We start from the raw sequence: 14,809 nt of genomic DNA, 5'->3' as shown, positions 1-14,809 counted from the left end.
CTAAATCACAGAGTTAATGCTTTAAAATATTAAAATATACAGTGGACAGAAAAAGATTACAACAAAGAAACAGGAAATGATGGCCCATCCAAAGGAACAAGATAAAAATCCAGAGACTCATTAGTGAAGAATACCAGTCTTTGGAAATACTGGACAAAGACTTTAAAAAGTGATTCTCAACATGCTCAAGGACTTAAAGAAGAAGAAGAAAAAGAACTAAAGGATATCATGAAAATGATGAATGAACAAAATGATACTCTCAATAAAGAGGCAGAAATTTTAAAAAGGAACCAAATAGAAATACTGATAATGAAGACCACAATAACTGAAATGAAAAATTCCCTAGAGGGTATAAACAGAAGATTGGACACGGCAGAAAAGGGAATCAGTGAACTCAAAGAGGAGATAATTGAAATGATTCAGGAGGAGGATCAGAATGAAAAAAATGAACAGAGCCTAAGAGACTTGTGGGACACCATCAGGGATACCAATAAACACATTACAGGAGTCCCAGAAGGAAAAGAAAGAGAGACAGGAAGAAGGAATAATCAAAGAAATAATGGCAGAAAACTTCACCAATTTAACGAAAGACATGAATATGTACATTCAAGAAGACCAATGAACCCAAAACAGGACAAATTCTGAGAGAACCATGCCTGGACAAATAGTAGTCAAGCTGCTAAATGCCAAGGACAAGACAGGTCTGCAGGAAAAAAGCAACATATCATGTACAAGGGAATCCCAGTAAGATTAAGTGCCAATTTATCATAAGAAACCATACAGGCAAGAAGGCAATGAAGCAAAATATTTAAAGAACTGAAAGAAAACACATGCCAACCAAAATCTGTATCTGGTAAGACTCTCTTTCAAAAATGAGGAAGAGGTTAAGACAGTCCCAGATATACAAAAGCTGAGGGAGTCTGTCACCACTAAACCTGCCCTAGAAGCAATGCTAAAGGGAGTTCTTGAGACTGAAAGCAAAGGACAATGGACAGGGGACTGAAGCAGCATTAAGAAATAAAGACCTCTGCTGACCAAAACCAAATGGTTAATTATCAATGCCAGTACTACCATAATGTGTTTTCGGGTATGTACTGCCACTTTTTACTTCTTACAGGTTCTAAAATGCAAATGCATTAAAAAATGATAAATCTATGATTTTCTACATACAATGCATAAAGATATAATTTGTAACAAGTATAACAATAAGGTGACAGGATGAAGGGATATAGGAACAGTATATGTGCATACTGTAGAAGTTAACTTGGTATCAAATCAAATGTGCTTGTTATCCATTCAGGATATTAAATTTAAGCCCCATAGTACCACAAAGAAAATATATGAAAAATATACACAGAAAGAAATGAGAAGGGAATCAAAATGGCACAATATAAAAAAATCAAATATGAAAGTAGGCATTAATGGGAGAATTGAGGGGGAAAAAAGTGAAACACTCATAAAAACCAAATATCAAAATGGCAAAAGAAAGTTCTATGAATGTATTATCAATGGTTACTATAAATGTAAATGGATTAAACTCTCCAGTCAAAATGCAGAGAATGGCACAATGGATTTTAAAAAGCACGACCCAACTATATGCTGTTTACAAGAAACTCAGTTTAAATGCAAAGACACAAGTAGTTTGAAAGTGAAAGGATGGCAAAATCCATACCAAGCAAATAGTAACCAAAAGAGGGCTGGGGTAGCTAACTTAATCACATGAAACAGACTTTAAGTCAAAAACTGTTACAAGGGACAAAGAAAGTCACGATATACTGATAAAGGCATCGATTCAAGAAGATGACATAACAGTTATAAATATAGATATCATTAATGGCAGAGCCCCAAAATATACGAAGCAAATATAGACAAAATTGAAGGGAGACCAGACAAGTTTTTATTAATAACAGATTTCAATACACCTTCAATAATGGATCAAACATCTAAACAGAAGATGAATAAGGAAACAGAAAACTTGAACAATACTATAAATCAATTAGCCTTAAGAGACATCTATACAACATTTCACCCAACAGCAGCAGAATACACATTCTTCTCTAGTGCATATCCTGGATCATTCTTCAGGATAGACCATATGTTAGATCACAAAACAAGTCTCACTAAATTCAAAATTTTGAAATCATACATTTCTCTCTGACCACAATGGAATGAAGCTAGAAACCAATAACAGAGGAAGAACTGGAAAATCACAAATATGTGGAAATTAAGCAACACACACTTAAACAACCAATGGGTCAAAGAAGAAATCACAGTGGATAGTAGGAAGTATATTGAGGCAAATGAAAGCAACAACAGCATGCCAAAACTTACAGCAAAGAGAAACTTATAGCTCTAAATACTTGCAATTGGAGGATCTAGAAAAAGAAGACCAAACTAAATCCAAAGCAAGCAGAGGAAGGAAATAACAAACATAAGAGAGGAGATAAATGAAACAAAGAATAAAAAACAACAAAGAGCATCAGTGAAACCAAAAGTTGGTTCTTTGAAAAGATCACTAAAATTAACAAACCATTAGCTAGATTGACAACAACAAAAAAAGATGCAAATAACCAAAATCAGAAATGAAAGGGAGAATATTACTACCGATCCCAAAGATATAAAAAGGATTATAAGAGGAAACGATGAACAACTGTACTCCAACAAATTAGACAACCTAGATGAAATGGACAAATTCCTAGAAACATACAAACTACCTACACTGACTTAAGAAGAAATAAAGATCTCAACACACCAATAACTAGTAAAGAGACTGAATCAGTAAGCAAAAACCTCCCAAGGAAAAGCCCAGGACTAGATGGCTTCAAAGGTGAATTTCACCAAACACTCCAAGAAGAATTAACACCAATTCTCCTCAAATTATTCCAAAAAAACTGAAGAACAGAATGCTCCCTAACTTATTCTGTGAGGCCAATATCATCCTAAATACCAAAGCCAGATACAGATACCACAAGAAAAGAAAATTACATACCAACACCTTTTATAAACATAGACACAAAAATCTTCTACAAAATATCACACCAAATCCAACAGCACATCAAAAGAATTATACACCATGATCAAAGTAATAGTATAATTATACTAGTTTTTCAAGAATTATATTTAAAAAGTACTATATTAATGAAAAATGTTCATGCGTATATGGGAACTCAGTGTTTTCTGCATGATTTTTCTATAAACCTACAACTTCTCTTAAAAAATTATAAATTTTTAAAATTATTTGGGTGAATTAAATAACAGCAATGACTTGAATTTAAAAATTTATTATAGACTGACATAAAATATAGCTTAGCTAGAATACAAATACTAGCCGCAGTCCAAAGAACACTTAGGGAGCTTCTAGTTTGGAACAGAACACTGACAATTTACTCACAATAGTGAACAAACTAAAGAGAAATGAAAATGCTAGGATACAGTAGCTCTGAGAGACAACTGGCATGCTTGAATAAAGCCAAAGGACAGGGACAACATAAACTCCTAAAAAAACAAAACTACTGCCTATTTGCTGCTGGCCAAAAACATGAAGAAACCTAGGATAATTTTTTTTTTTAAGTCCATAAATCAACTTAATGTTTTCTTGCCTCACTGTCATGGATGAGAAAAAGCAACAGAATGGTGTAACTATCCACATGCCCCCAAATTTCCATCAAATAGTGAAGGAATAAACAAACTGTGGTGTTTTCATTCTGGAAATATTACTCAACAATAAAAAGGAATGAAATACTGATACAGACAACATCCGAGGTGTATCTCAAAAGCATTAAACTAAGTGAAAGAAGTTAGACACAAAAGACTACATTTTGTATGATTCAGTTTATATGAAATTCTAGAAACGGGAAACTATAATGAAAGAAAGGAGATCAGTAGTTGATAGGGGAATGGATTGACTGCAAAAGGGCATAAGGAAACTTTCTGGGAGGATGGAAATTTCTGCATCTTAAGCACGATGATTGTGCTGGTTTGAATGTATTATGTCCCCCAGAAAAAGCCATATTCTTTGATGCAATCTTGTGGGGCAGACATAATAGTGTGGATTAAGTTGGAACTTTGGATTAGGTTGTTTGCATGGAGATGTGCCCCACCCAGCTGTGGGTGGTGACTCTGGTGGGATACTCCCATGGAGGTGTGGCCCCACCCATTCAGGGTGGGACTTGATCAGTGGAGCTGTATAAATGAGCTGACTAAGAGATGGAACTGAGTGCAGCTGGGAGTAATGTTTTGAAGAGGAGCAAGCTTGCTAGAGAGGAACGTCCTGGGAGAAAGCCGTTTTGAGGCCAGAGCTTTGGAGCAGATGTCAGCTGCCTTCCTAGCTAACAGAGGTTTTCCGGACGCCATTGGCCATCCTCCGGTGAAGGTACCCGATTGCTGAGGTGTTACCTTGGATGTTTTGTGGCCTTAAGACTGTAACTGTGTAGCCAAATAAACCCCCTTTTTATAAAAGCCAATCCATCTCTGGTGTTTTGCATTCCGCAGCATTAGCAAACTAGAACAGATTTTGGTACCGAGAATGGGGTGCTTTTGCTGATGAGTTTGCAAATACCAAACATGTTGGAACGGCTTTTTAAATGGATAAAGGGAAGATTCTGGAAGAATTGTGAGGAGCTTGATAGAAAAGGCCAAAACTGCTTTAAAGAGACTGGTTGTGGAAATATGGACTCTAAAGATACTTCTGATGAGGACTTGAGCAGAAATGATTAATGTGTGGTTGCAAACTGGAAGAAAGGCGATCCTTGTTTTAAAGTGGCAGAGAATTTGGCAAAATTGAGTCCTGGTGTCAGATGGAAGGAAGAATTTGAAAGCGACAACCTGGAATACTTAGGTGAGGAGATCTCCAGACTACGTGTGGAGGATGTAACCTGGCTTCTCCTTGCAGCTTATAGTAAAATGCGAGTGGAGAGAGATAAACTTAGAACTGAACTCTTGGGTTCTAAAAAACCAGAGGCTGATGGCTTGGAAAATTACGAGCTTCCAGGGGGTGGAATCCCAGAAGCTACAGCCCAACGTGAGGATGTTACCAAACATGGAACCCAGCCGCCATTTCAGTACAAGCCAAGATTGGAGATGGAATTATCCAGAAAGGATTTGTGGAAAGTCCTGTTGTCTGATGGCTTTGACCCTGCATGCTTCATGTGAAGCCAACAGAATTTTTGTGAGATCTTTACAGACAGAGCCATTGCCAGTCTGGACTGGAGAAGACAGACGAGGAACAAACTGAAGGAAAAATTTCTTCGAAGACAGAGCCATGGAGATTGAAGTCTGGAGTCAAGAGGTCTTGGGCTGGGAGAGTGGAGCGGCCCATATGCATGGAAAGGGTGAGTTTGCCCTGGAGGTCAAGGGCGGACCTTCCGCCTCGATGCTCAGGAAACATCCTGCCACCCCAAGCCCCAAAGAGGGTGGAGCACATTCCCAGGGAATTGGGGAGAGCCTGGCTGCCACCACACTGTTCTGAAGGGGTTGAGCAAGTGCCCCGGAGATGGAAGGGAATCTGGGTGCTGCCCCAATGTTTGAGGAGGTGGGGCTGAGAAGGTGGTCTCCCCAATGTGTGGATATGTTGGAGCACTCACCCAAGTGTTTGGAAAGGAAAGGGCTGCCAGAAAGGCCCTTAGAAAGGGTTAGACTCCCACTCTCTCAAGCCCCAAGGATGCAACTTCGTTCTGTTAATGACTCTCAGACTTTGAAATCTAATGGAATTTGTCCTGCAGGTTTTAGGAACTGTTTTGGTCCTGTTAACCCTGTTTTCCTTACTCTTTCTCCTTATGGCAATGGGAATGTTTATCCTATGAATGTCCCTCCTTTGTATATTGGAAGCATATAACTTGTTCTAAGTCCACAGATCCAAAGCTAAAGGAAAAGTATGCCTTAGGGCTGACCATGCCTATAATTGATTTTGATGGGATCTTGTACTTAACTTTTGGTTCTGAAATGATTAAAGTTTTTGTGATATTGTGATGGAATGAATGTATTTTGTACTTGGAAAGATAATGTCATTTTGGGGTCCAGGGGGTGGAATGTGCCGGTTTGAATGCATTTTGTCCCCCAAATGCCATTATCTTTGATGCAGTCTTGTGGGACAGACTTTTGGTGCTGATTAGATTTGCTTGGAATGTGCCCCACCCAGCTGTGGGTGGTGACTCTGGTGGGATACTCCCATGGAGGCGTGGCCCTGCCCATTCAGTGTGGGCCTTGATCTGGGGAGCCATATAAACGTGCTGACTCAAAGAGACTGGACAGAGTGCAGCTGTGAGTGACGTTTTGAAGAGGAGCAAGCTTGCTAGAGAGGAATGTCCTGGGAGAAAGCCATTTTGAAACCAGAACTTTGGAGCAGATGCCAGCCATGTGCCTTCCCAGCTAACAGAGGTTTTCCGGATGCCATTTGCCATCCTCCAGTGAAGTTACCCGATTACTGATATGTTACCTTGGACACTTTATGGCCTTAAGACTGTAACTGTTTAGCCAAATAAACCCCCTTTTTATAAAAGCCAATCTATCTCTGGTGTTTTGCATTCTGCAGCATTAGCAAACTAGAACACCAATGTTCCTAGAACATTACTGATAAGTCAAAATCTGCAAAAAATAAAAAATAAATAAAATAAAAAAATAAATCCAATAATCTTTCAACTGGCAAATGGATAAGCAAAATACAGCACAGCCATTCAACAGAATGCTACTTGGCAATAAAAAGGAACAAACCACCAACACATGCAAAGACAAATGATGAGTCTCAAAAACATTATGCTAAGTCAGAGAAGACAGAGCCAAAAGACTACAAAATGTATGATTCTATTTATATGACATTTCTAGAAAAGGCAAAACCCTAAAGACAGAAAGTAGATTAATGGTAGCCTGGGCTGGGGATAGGAATGGACACTGACTATGATGGGCACAGGGGAAAACTTGGGGTGATGGAAATGTTCTAAAACTGAACTGCGGTGCTGGTGGCACAACTATATATGAGTTTCTTAATACTCAATGAACTGTACACTTAACATGGGTTACTTTTAGGGCATATAAAAATGTGTAACTCAATAAAGCTGCTCCAAGAGAGAATCTGCTATCTTCTATTGACTATGCTACCACTCAGCACCCGTCACCTTCACTGCCAGGAATAAACATTAAAGGTATTTCTCCCAACATTGAAAACTGAAGCTTGTGTGTATATGTGTGATATTAAAGAGGAAAAACAGAAACTGTGTGATGAATAGAATCAAATTTTATTCTGTTTCTAGTCTAGTGTCTCTCTTTACCATCCGAGGTCCACCATCGCTTTCTGTCTTCTTAGATGCCAAACTCATGGTGGAAACTTGCCACAGAGAGATAATGGCATGAGCTTTATTACATTTGGTTATAAATGAGGCCCTGTAAAAGGACCACTTGTTGCCTTGTCTATGAAAATGTCTGAAAATAAAAACATACATTCTGAGACCATTTTTCCCATTTTACATGGCTTTCTTGCTATAAATTATTGCATACCATTTTGTTTTTGTGTTTTTGCATAAATAAAAATCTGAATCTTCACACATGTATGGTTCAGAACTTAGGCTCTAAAAAGCCAAATTTTCTTAAATTACAGAAAGATACATAAAGTGTTAAATGACTTGGATATAAATATTTATGTGATCCATTTTACCTCCTCAACAGGAAGATGAAGGGATATATGACTACTTTTTAATACTTTAAAAAAAAGAGGTCATGCTACAGCTGTGTTGCTGAAAATACATGAGATACCTTCTGATTGACAGAACACAACATCCAAAAATCATAAAAAAGGGAAACCTAAAAAGCTTTGGAACTAAAGTCACAGTTAACTGATATCCCCAATTCTGCATCACTGATTTCTCACTGTGTCTGGAAACCAAATTAAAAAAAAAAAAAAAAAAAATCAATGCAAAAGAGGAAATGAAATAAAACAGAGAGAGGGAGAGTAAAATAGACTGAAAACCTTATGTACCCAAATTTATAGGTGGTCTAACCTTGCTGCAGCACTTTGATTTCACATCAGGAAGCCAAAGATAAATACTAATTTCACAGTTTGAGTAAGTGCTCATGAAAACAATCAGAACTTTGAGAACAGAAATTATGGTGTCCTCAACTCTATAAAATAACAAAAGCTGAATGAAAAGGAATATTTGTATCTTGCTATCAGACTGGACAACACTTGTGGATGAAAACAGCCCAAAGTGATGTGACTTTCAATTCTTACAGAAATCCAAATTGCCCTATATACCTCCTGCTCTTTTCTTGCACCTCTGATACAGGTCTCATTCAGTTCTGTTTTCTACTCTACATAGATTTTTCCATCTTAACTACAAACACTTTGAGGACTGTTTTCTATTCATCTCTGTACTCCCCACTCCTTACTCAGGGTTTTGTATGTATACAATGAATGACTAGTAAACAAATTGTTTAACTAAACAAAGAACTTAATAAGGAATGTGTTATACATAGAATTACAGGTGGTATTACATTTCTAGCCTTGGGTTTCTAAATCATCCTTATACATAAGTGTCAGAACATCTATGATGGATTCCAGCTGGTCTTGTAACGCATGGATGAAACTATTTTAAAAATCACATATCCAAATAAAGACACTAACACTATTTATATGACATCAGTCAAACCCCTATCTGTGCTTACAAATCAGGTGAAAGCATTAAAATGGATTTAGTTAACTCAATTACCCAATTCCCCACCAGGACTTCCAATCTGCACGTGAAAAGGGCTGCTTCATTAAAACAAGGCCCAGGCATGGAAATTCTAGACCAGGGTGGCCTTAGGTAAAATGCACCATCTACTCATATCCTTGGTTTGTGCTACACTGGTTTGGATTCAATTATCACATGCTGCTTTGTAAGTGATCGTGGATATGTTGTGTGTTTTACCACCCTCATGGCCAAAAATGACATCTCATGTTTCTAGGATATTTTCTATCCACTTCTTATTCAGGGCCTTATGTACAACAAATGTAAGAAAAATGTTGGCTGATGAAACCAACTGGGTTTCCAACTCTCCTTATTATCTGAAAAATAGAATATTTTAATTTTTTTCTGTGTATTGTTCCATGCATTCATAAATTGAGATCATGTAAACCCAGAGTTTCAAGTGGGAAATCGGAGTTTACAAGATAAGATAATTTCAAAGCACAACTGCTTTGAGCCCACCCTGGGTGGGTACAGTGAGCTCTTTTACCATATAGAGTCATCATCAATTTATTTACTGGCAGGATATAGACAAAAGACTCCACCGAGTATCCATTTTAGATTTCTCTCATATATGAAGCCAACTCAAATCTGTTTGCTCATTTGTAAAATGAGGTACTCTAATTTTAAGGTTCAGAACAAGAGACTTTAAAGAGCAACAAAATAGTAAACTAAATTCAAAGTACTTAATATACAATATGGTTTTCAAAATAACTGTGAACAGACAAAAAAAAGCTATCATTATTCTCATTTTATAAAGGAGGAAAATAAACCTCAAAATCCAAGTTACAGCTGGGGAAACTGACCCACAATGAGACAATCAGACGTATTACAGTAAAATTATTGGAATTTAAAGGGAAAAATATGGGTGTCCAGGAGAAAAGACCAAGTTCCCCTGAGGGAAAGAAATGAGGCTAGCATCAGACTTTCTGACAGCAAGCTTTCAGAAAAAGGACAATGGAGTAACATATTTAAGATACTTAAATAAAGAAAACATGTACCAAAGACTTTACATCCAGCTGAATTGACCTTCATGTACAATCTGAACAAACTTATTGATTTGCAACAACTCAGGGTACATAGTTGTCATAAGCTCTTCCTGAGAAATGTACCAGGTAAACTAGCTTCAGAAAACCAAAATGACAGAAGAGACACCAATATAAGGATGGATGACAAGCATTATAGACATACATGAGGATTAAAACTAAGTGATCTTCTAAAGGATACAGGAAAGTATATACTGTCTACATGCTCTGACATCATAGAAAGAGTACGATGAGAAAATTATATGAAAAACATATTAAGCTTGTTAATTTTCTTATAGATATTATCTGGAAGTAAAAAGATAATACTTCAATTCAGATGATGGGGAAGAAAGCAGGAGGGGCAAGAAGAGGTTAATGTTAAACTTCACTATTGCACACAGCAGGGAATCAATACACTAGAACCACACACACACACACACACACACACACACACACACACACACACAGAAGGCAAAACTGGCAAAAAAAAAAAGTGGTATTATTTAAAAGTAACCATTAGAACAACAATACAAACCTTCCTAAATACCAGAAGATGGAAAAGATGGACAAAATATATGTATCTCACAAAGCCATAAGCCAGCTTAGTGGGTCCAGAATGTGTTTCAGGTGATGAAAGTTTTGGTAGCAGGTGGTGGTGGGAGTACAACATTGTGAGTGTAATGAATGCCACTACATTGTACATCTAAAAATGGTTAAAATGGCAGATATTACAATATATGTGATAACACAATAAAAATAAATGAATTGAGGCCAAACATAGATTTTATCAATTAATGTAAATGAACTTAACTGGCTTATTAAATAAAAGGGTTTTCATGTGAAAGCAAAAGTCAAGTGACTAACTCAAGAGGCATATAATTTCAGAGTTGTGACAAATCTCAACTCTTCCTGGCTCCCAGCTGTTTATAGAAGAGATGAAAGAGAGGACCCATAAAGCCAGGAAAACTCTACCACATGTACTTTAATGAAAATCTCCATCATTAAAAAATAATAATAATTAAATAAAACCCTGGACAGTTGAATAAAAAAATTTTTTTAAAGCATAGCCATAGCCAGGTATGAGTTCTTAAGATAACTAGTGTTACTTATGGGATTCTTTCATTTAATTCATTCAACAAATATTTATTGAGAGTCTGCATGCAACTGGGTCCTTTTTTAAGTGTTGGGGATATGAAGCTTGAATATCACTTTTCCTGTGTGCAGAGACCCAGATATATAAATGAAGTGCATGTTAGCTGAGCACTTCCCTACATGCTAGTATTGGCCTCCTAAAATAGAAGATTAATGGAAACAATGACAGGCTTAAACTGCACTGACACCACTAGGCACTACTAAAATAATGCATCTTAGTGCCATATGATGCCAGGCACAAAACAGCAGCTCATTAAAATGCCTGGGATGGGAATGACTGCACAAATAAAGCATTCTGTCACAGGAATCTAACTAGTGTTTCCTATAAAAGTAACTAAAAAGCCACAGAATTCTTCTCTCCCTGCCTCTCTTATCCAGCAGAACTCTTTTGCTTTATATTAAAATGACTTGAATCTTTCCTGACATAGAAAGTTGATGGCCGCTGGCATAAGACCTGCTAAAATCAACAATAGTATAATTATCTGCACTCTTCCAAGTGTTTTCAAAATACATTCTGGTTGGGATTGCCCTAATTTAGAAACGGATGTTTTGTGCTGGTGGTCTAGGGCTGTCAATAATATGGGTTAAAAGGAATTTTAAAATCTTTGCCCAAAGCATTTTTTCTATAGCAATTATTTGAAGTGTTTATACCTCAACCTACTTGCACAAAGGGTTTGAAGCAGTCTCAACATCCTCCCGGTATACTGCTGGCTTTTGACTCTACTTTAAAGTGACATTTATATAAGCTGAAACATGTAAAGCACTGAGAACACTGCATGACACGTGGCAAGTGTGAGCTATTATTGCATTAATAGTACCATTCAAAGATTCTTTTTAAAAGATGTGAATAAGTGCTTGAGGCAAAGTGGATGACTACATTTTAATTTTCCCTGTTATTCTAGTTGAAAATGGGGAGGAATTTTAGTACACACAGAATTCTCAGAACATTTTCAGAACATTGCGGATTCTTAAAAAAATAAATTTACAGAACAGATGAAAATTTAATGGTATAAAACTAAACAGATCAGACTTCCTTCCTAAGGGTACCCAAAATACATTTTATCAGTAATGCTTCCTGGATCCAGTTTTAAAAATGGCCAAAGAAGGGGCAGGATGAGGAGTGAAGATCTTAAGAAACCCAATCTAACTTAAGACCTGGGTATACAGAATTTAATAAATTATGTATCTGTTAGGGATTTACAGGGGGGGAAAGGGGGAATGACGGGGGAAAAAAAAACACAGAGACCCACAAATAAGATGGAGATACTCAACAGAGCTCCAAATATGTCAGTGATAAAATAACAAACTGCATATTAATAGCACTGTAATTACTCCTTTTGTTTGGTTTCTTTGTAATTACTTTAATAAATTACTCTGCCTTCCTCCATCACTCAAGTAGGTTGTCATCCAAAGGCACAATCAGTACAGATTGGGTACAATAGTGCTCACTGATAGGGAGGAGGAATGGCTGGCGCCTCCAGAGCTGTGACTCATTAGAATCCATAAAGCTTTTCTATGGAAATCAAGTATCAATGAAGCTATTGTAAGAGATTATGGCTACATAAATGCAGACCAGTCATGAATTCTCACAGGGCAACAGCAGTCTCAAAAAGAGGCAAAGGCACCAATGCCTGGGAAACCACTTGATATTAAGTGTTCGTCAGCTGGGTGAGAGCCACTGCCCTAGCCTACCATTTTGCTAAAAGCTGGATAATTCCTAGCAAGTAAAGGGATTCTTGGTTCAGCACTCCCTGAACTCTTCATGTGCCATTCTGCTAGGTGTTGTGGGCTGAAGGTCCCAGACTGTCGACCCTACCAAAGTTTCCATCAGCTCTTATGGGTTCAAGAAAGAACAAAGTAATTTTTATTAGTCTCGAATATCGGTTTCCGGAAAACATAAACTGAATATAAAATAGACCTCTGTCACAAAAGACAAACACTGCAATAAAGCACTTTGTTAAAAGAGTTTCAAATTTGTACCTGGCTTTGTAATTTTGAATATTTCAATATTAGAATTATTATTAAAGTATTCTCTTACAAGGAATAAAATTTTAAAAAGTACAATAGGTGGTACTAATTGCATAAGCCAAGCTAGGTTTTACATACTATTTTAAAAAGTCTTCTGTGGATTATTATTCAAACCAAGATCATCAGAGATTGCAGTTCAGAGTCAAGTCTGTGGAAAAAACAAACAAAATAAATGTAGAATGAAAACGTTCCAGAACTTAGGAAGGAATTTATCACAAAGAAAATAGTTTCATTATTTTTTCCAAAAGGCTCAGAAAATAGAATTTAACATCTGATCTCAATTCAAATGGTGGCTGTATACTATGAAGTCCACATTTTCACAACCTTCTTTCTAGATTTTTACATCTCACTCTTGTTATATCAAGGAAAATTTCACCCAATTTAAAACAATTTTATGCTCTCAAAAGTATTGTTTTTTGGGTCCTGGCAGGAAAGAAGAATTCAGGTCAACCTTAAAGGGGGCTATTGCTGGAAACCGTTTGCACCCAGTGTTCATTATGACAGATCCTAGCAGAGGCCATGCAATTTCACCCCGGCCAAGACTGCTCGCTTGGGGAGACAAACTAATATACATAAAGGATCGCTTGTTAATATCAGCCAACCTTAGAACTGTTGAATTCTCAATATTTTGCAGGTTAGCCAATGAATACTTCTGACATCATTTATACTTACTGATGACTAAAAATGGCCATTTTATGCTTTGTTTTCTGCATATTATCAGATATACTAGAAAGAATCTGAAAAATGAAATTTTCATATGCTAACGGAACCATACCTCATTCATATATTTCCTCAAATATACTGCCCATAAAATGTTATCCTACAACATTTCTAATCCCTGGAATAGTGACAAAAGAATTATTAAAACTCAGGAGGAGACTAAGATGGCAGCTAGGTGAGACAGGGCAAAGGAACACCTCTGTGAAAAACACTAGATAAGGACCAGAAAGTGACCCAGAATACCGGTTACAGCGATGCGTCAGCTGGATGAGGCCTCCTAGTTCCCAGGGGCCGTATATTTGGTGAAACCGGGAGTCTGCATTCTGAAACGAGTGAGTAAGCTGGCTGGAAGAACCACAGCTGCACAGCGATCTGGGGAAGCCAGGGTTTGGCATTTGGAGACCAAATGGTTCTTTAAAAAAAAAAAAAAGGAAAAACCCAGGAGCGGCTGCAGCCGTGATAGTGGGAACCACACAGTAAAACACAGCAAGAGGGGGCTGGGCTGGCCTCTCAGTGTCTGGCCTGGAAGATAGCCTGCTGCAGATACCCTTGGGGCCAGGGGAACGGAGGGGAGAGCCAGAAGCAGAAAGAAACCCCGCGGCTAGCAGCTGGCTCCCTGGAGGGCTGGAAAAACTCCTGCCCAGGGCCATGCCCACAGCCCAGAGCCCTGCCAGTTGTCCCGGAGCTGGGAAGGAAGAATTGTGCAAGGAGGGGGGTGTTGAGATGCCCCATTTGGCCATTTTTGCTTCAGGCTGAAAGCGCCATGGCACAGCCCGGCAGCCCAGGGCTTCCCTTGAGGGACAGCGTGCACTGGTGACGTAGCACGGCATTCCCTCAGCAGAGGTCCTGGAGGATCGTGGCTGGGCGGGGGGACCTGCTCGGAGAACCCAGGGACACTATGCCAAATCTGGTGGCTTGTGGGACAGCGAGAGAGAGGGTCTGGGGCTGAAATGAAATGAAGGCTTGGACTCTTGCGGTGGCCTTGAATCTCTGGGAACCTGGGGGATTTGAATATTGAGGCTGTCTTTCCTCCCTGGCCACCCGTACATGTGCCCCGCATTCAGGGTGGATGGCTCCAGCAACACACCCAGGCTGAGTTCTCCAGCTGGACCCCAAAAGAATCATTTCCCCACACACCGCGGGGACAAGGTGGAGAACTGACTTGAGGGG

The 14,809-nt window shown here is 38.3% G+C and overlaps 1 protein-coding gene across 1 annotated transcript in view; it reads right to left on the bottom strand.

Annotated features, from left to right (window-relative positions):
- Positions 1–13,988, bottom strand: part of LOC119506556 (death-associated protein kinase 1-like) — a 57,799-nt gene extending 43,811 nt beyond the window's left edge. The window contains exons 1-2 of the mRNA XM_037799570.1: positions 13,883–13,988; positions 12,998–13,067 (exon numbers count right to left, since the gene is read on the bottom strand). The gene's annotated coding sequence lies outside the window, so the exon portion shown is untranslated. The remainder of the gene's footprint in view (positions 1–12,997; positions 13,068–13,882) is intronic.
- Between the last annotated feature and the right edge of the window lie 821 nt (positions 13,989–14,809).

This window comes from Choloepus didactylus, chromosome 11, assembly GCF_015220235.1.
Source record: "Choloepus didactylus isolate mChoDid1 chromosome 11, mChoDid1.pri, whole genome shotgun sequence".
Classification (NCBI taxonomy): Eukaryota; Metazoa; Chordata; class Mammalia; order Pilosa; family Megalonychidae; genus Choloepus; species Choloepus didactylus.
Note: the sequence above shows the minus strand (reverse complement) of the source record. Positions and strands in the feature narration are given on the sequence as shown.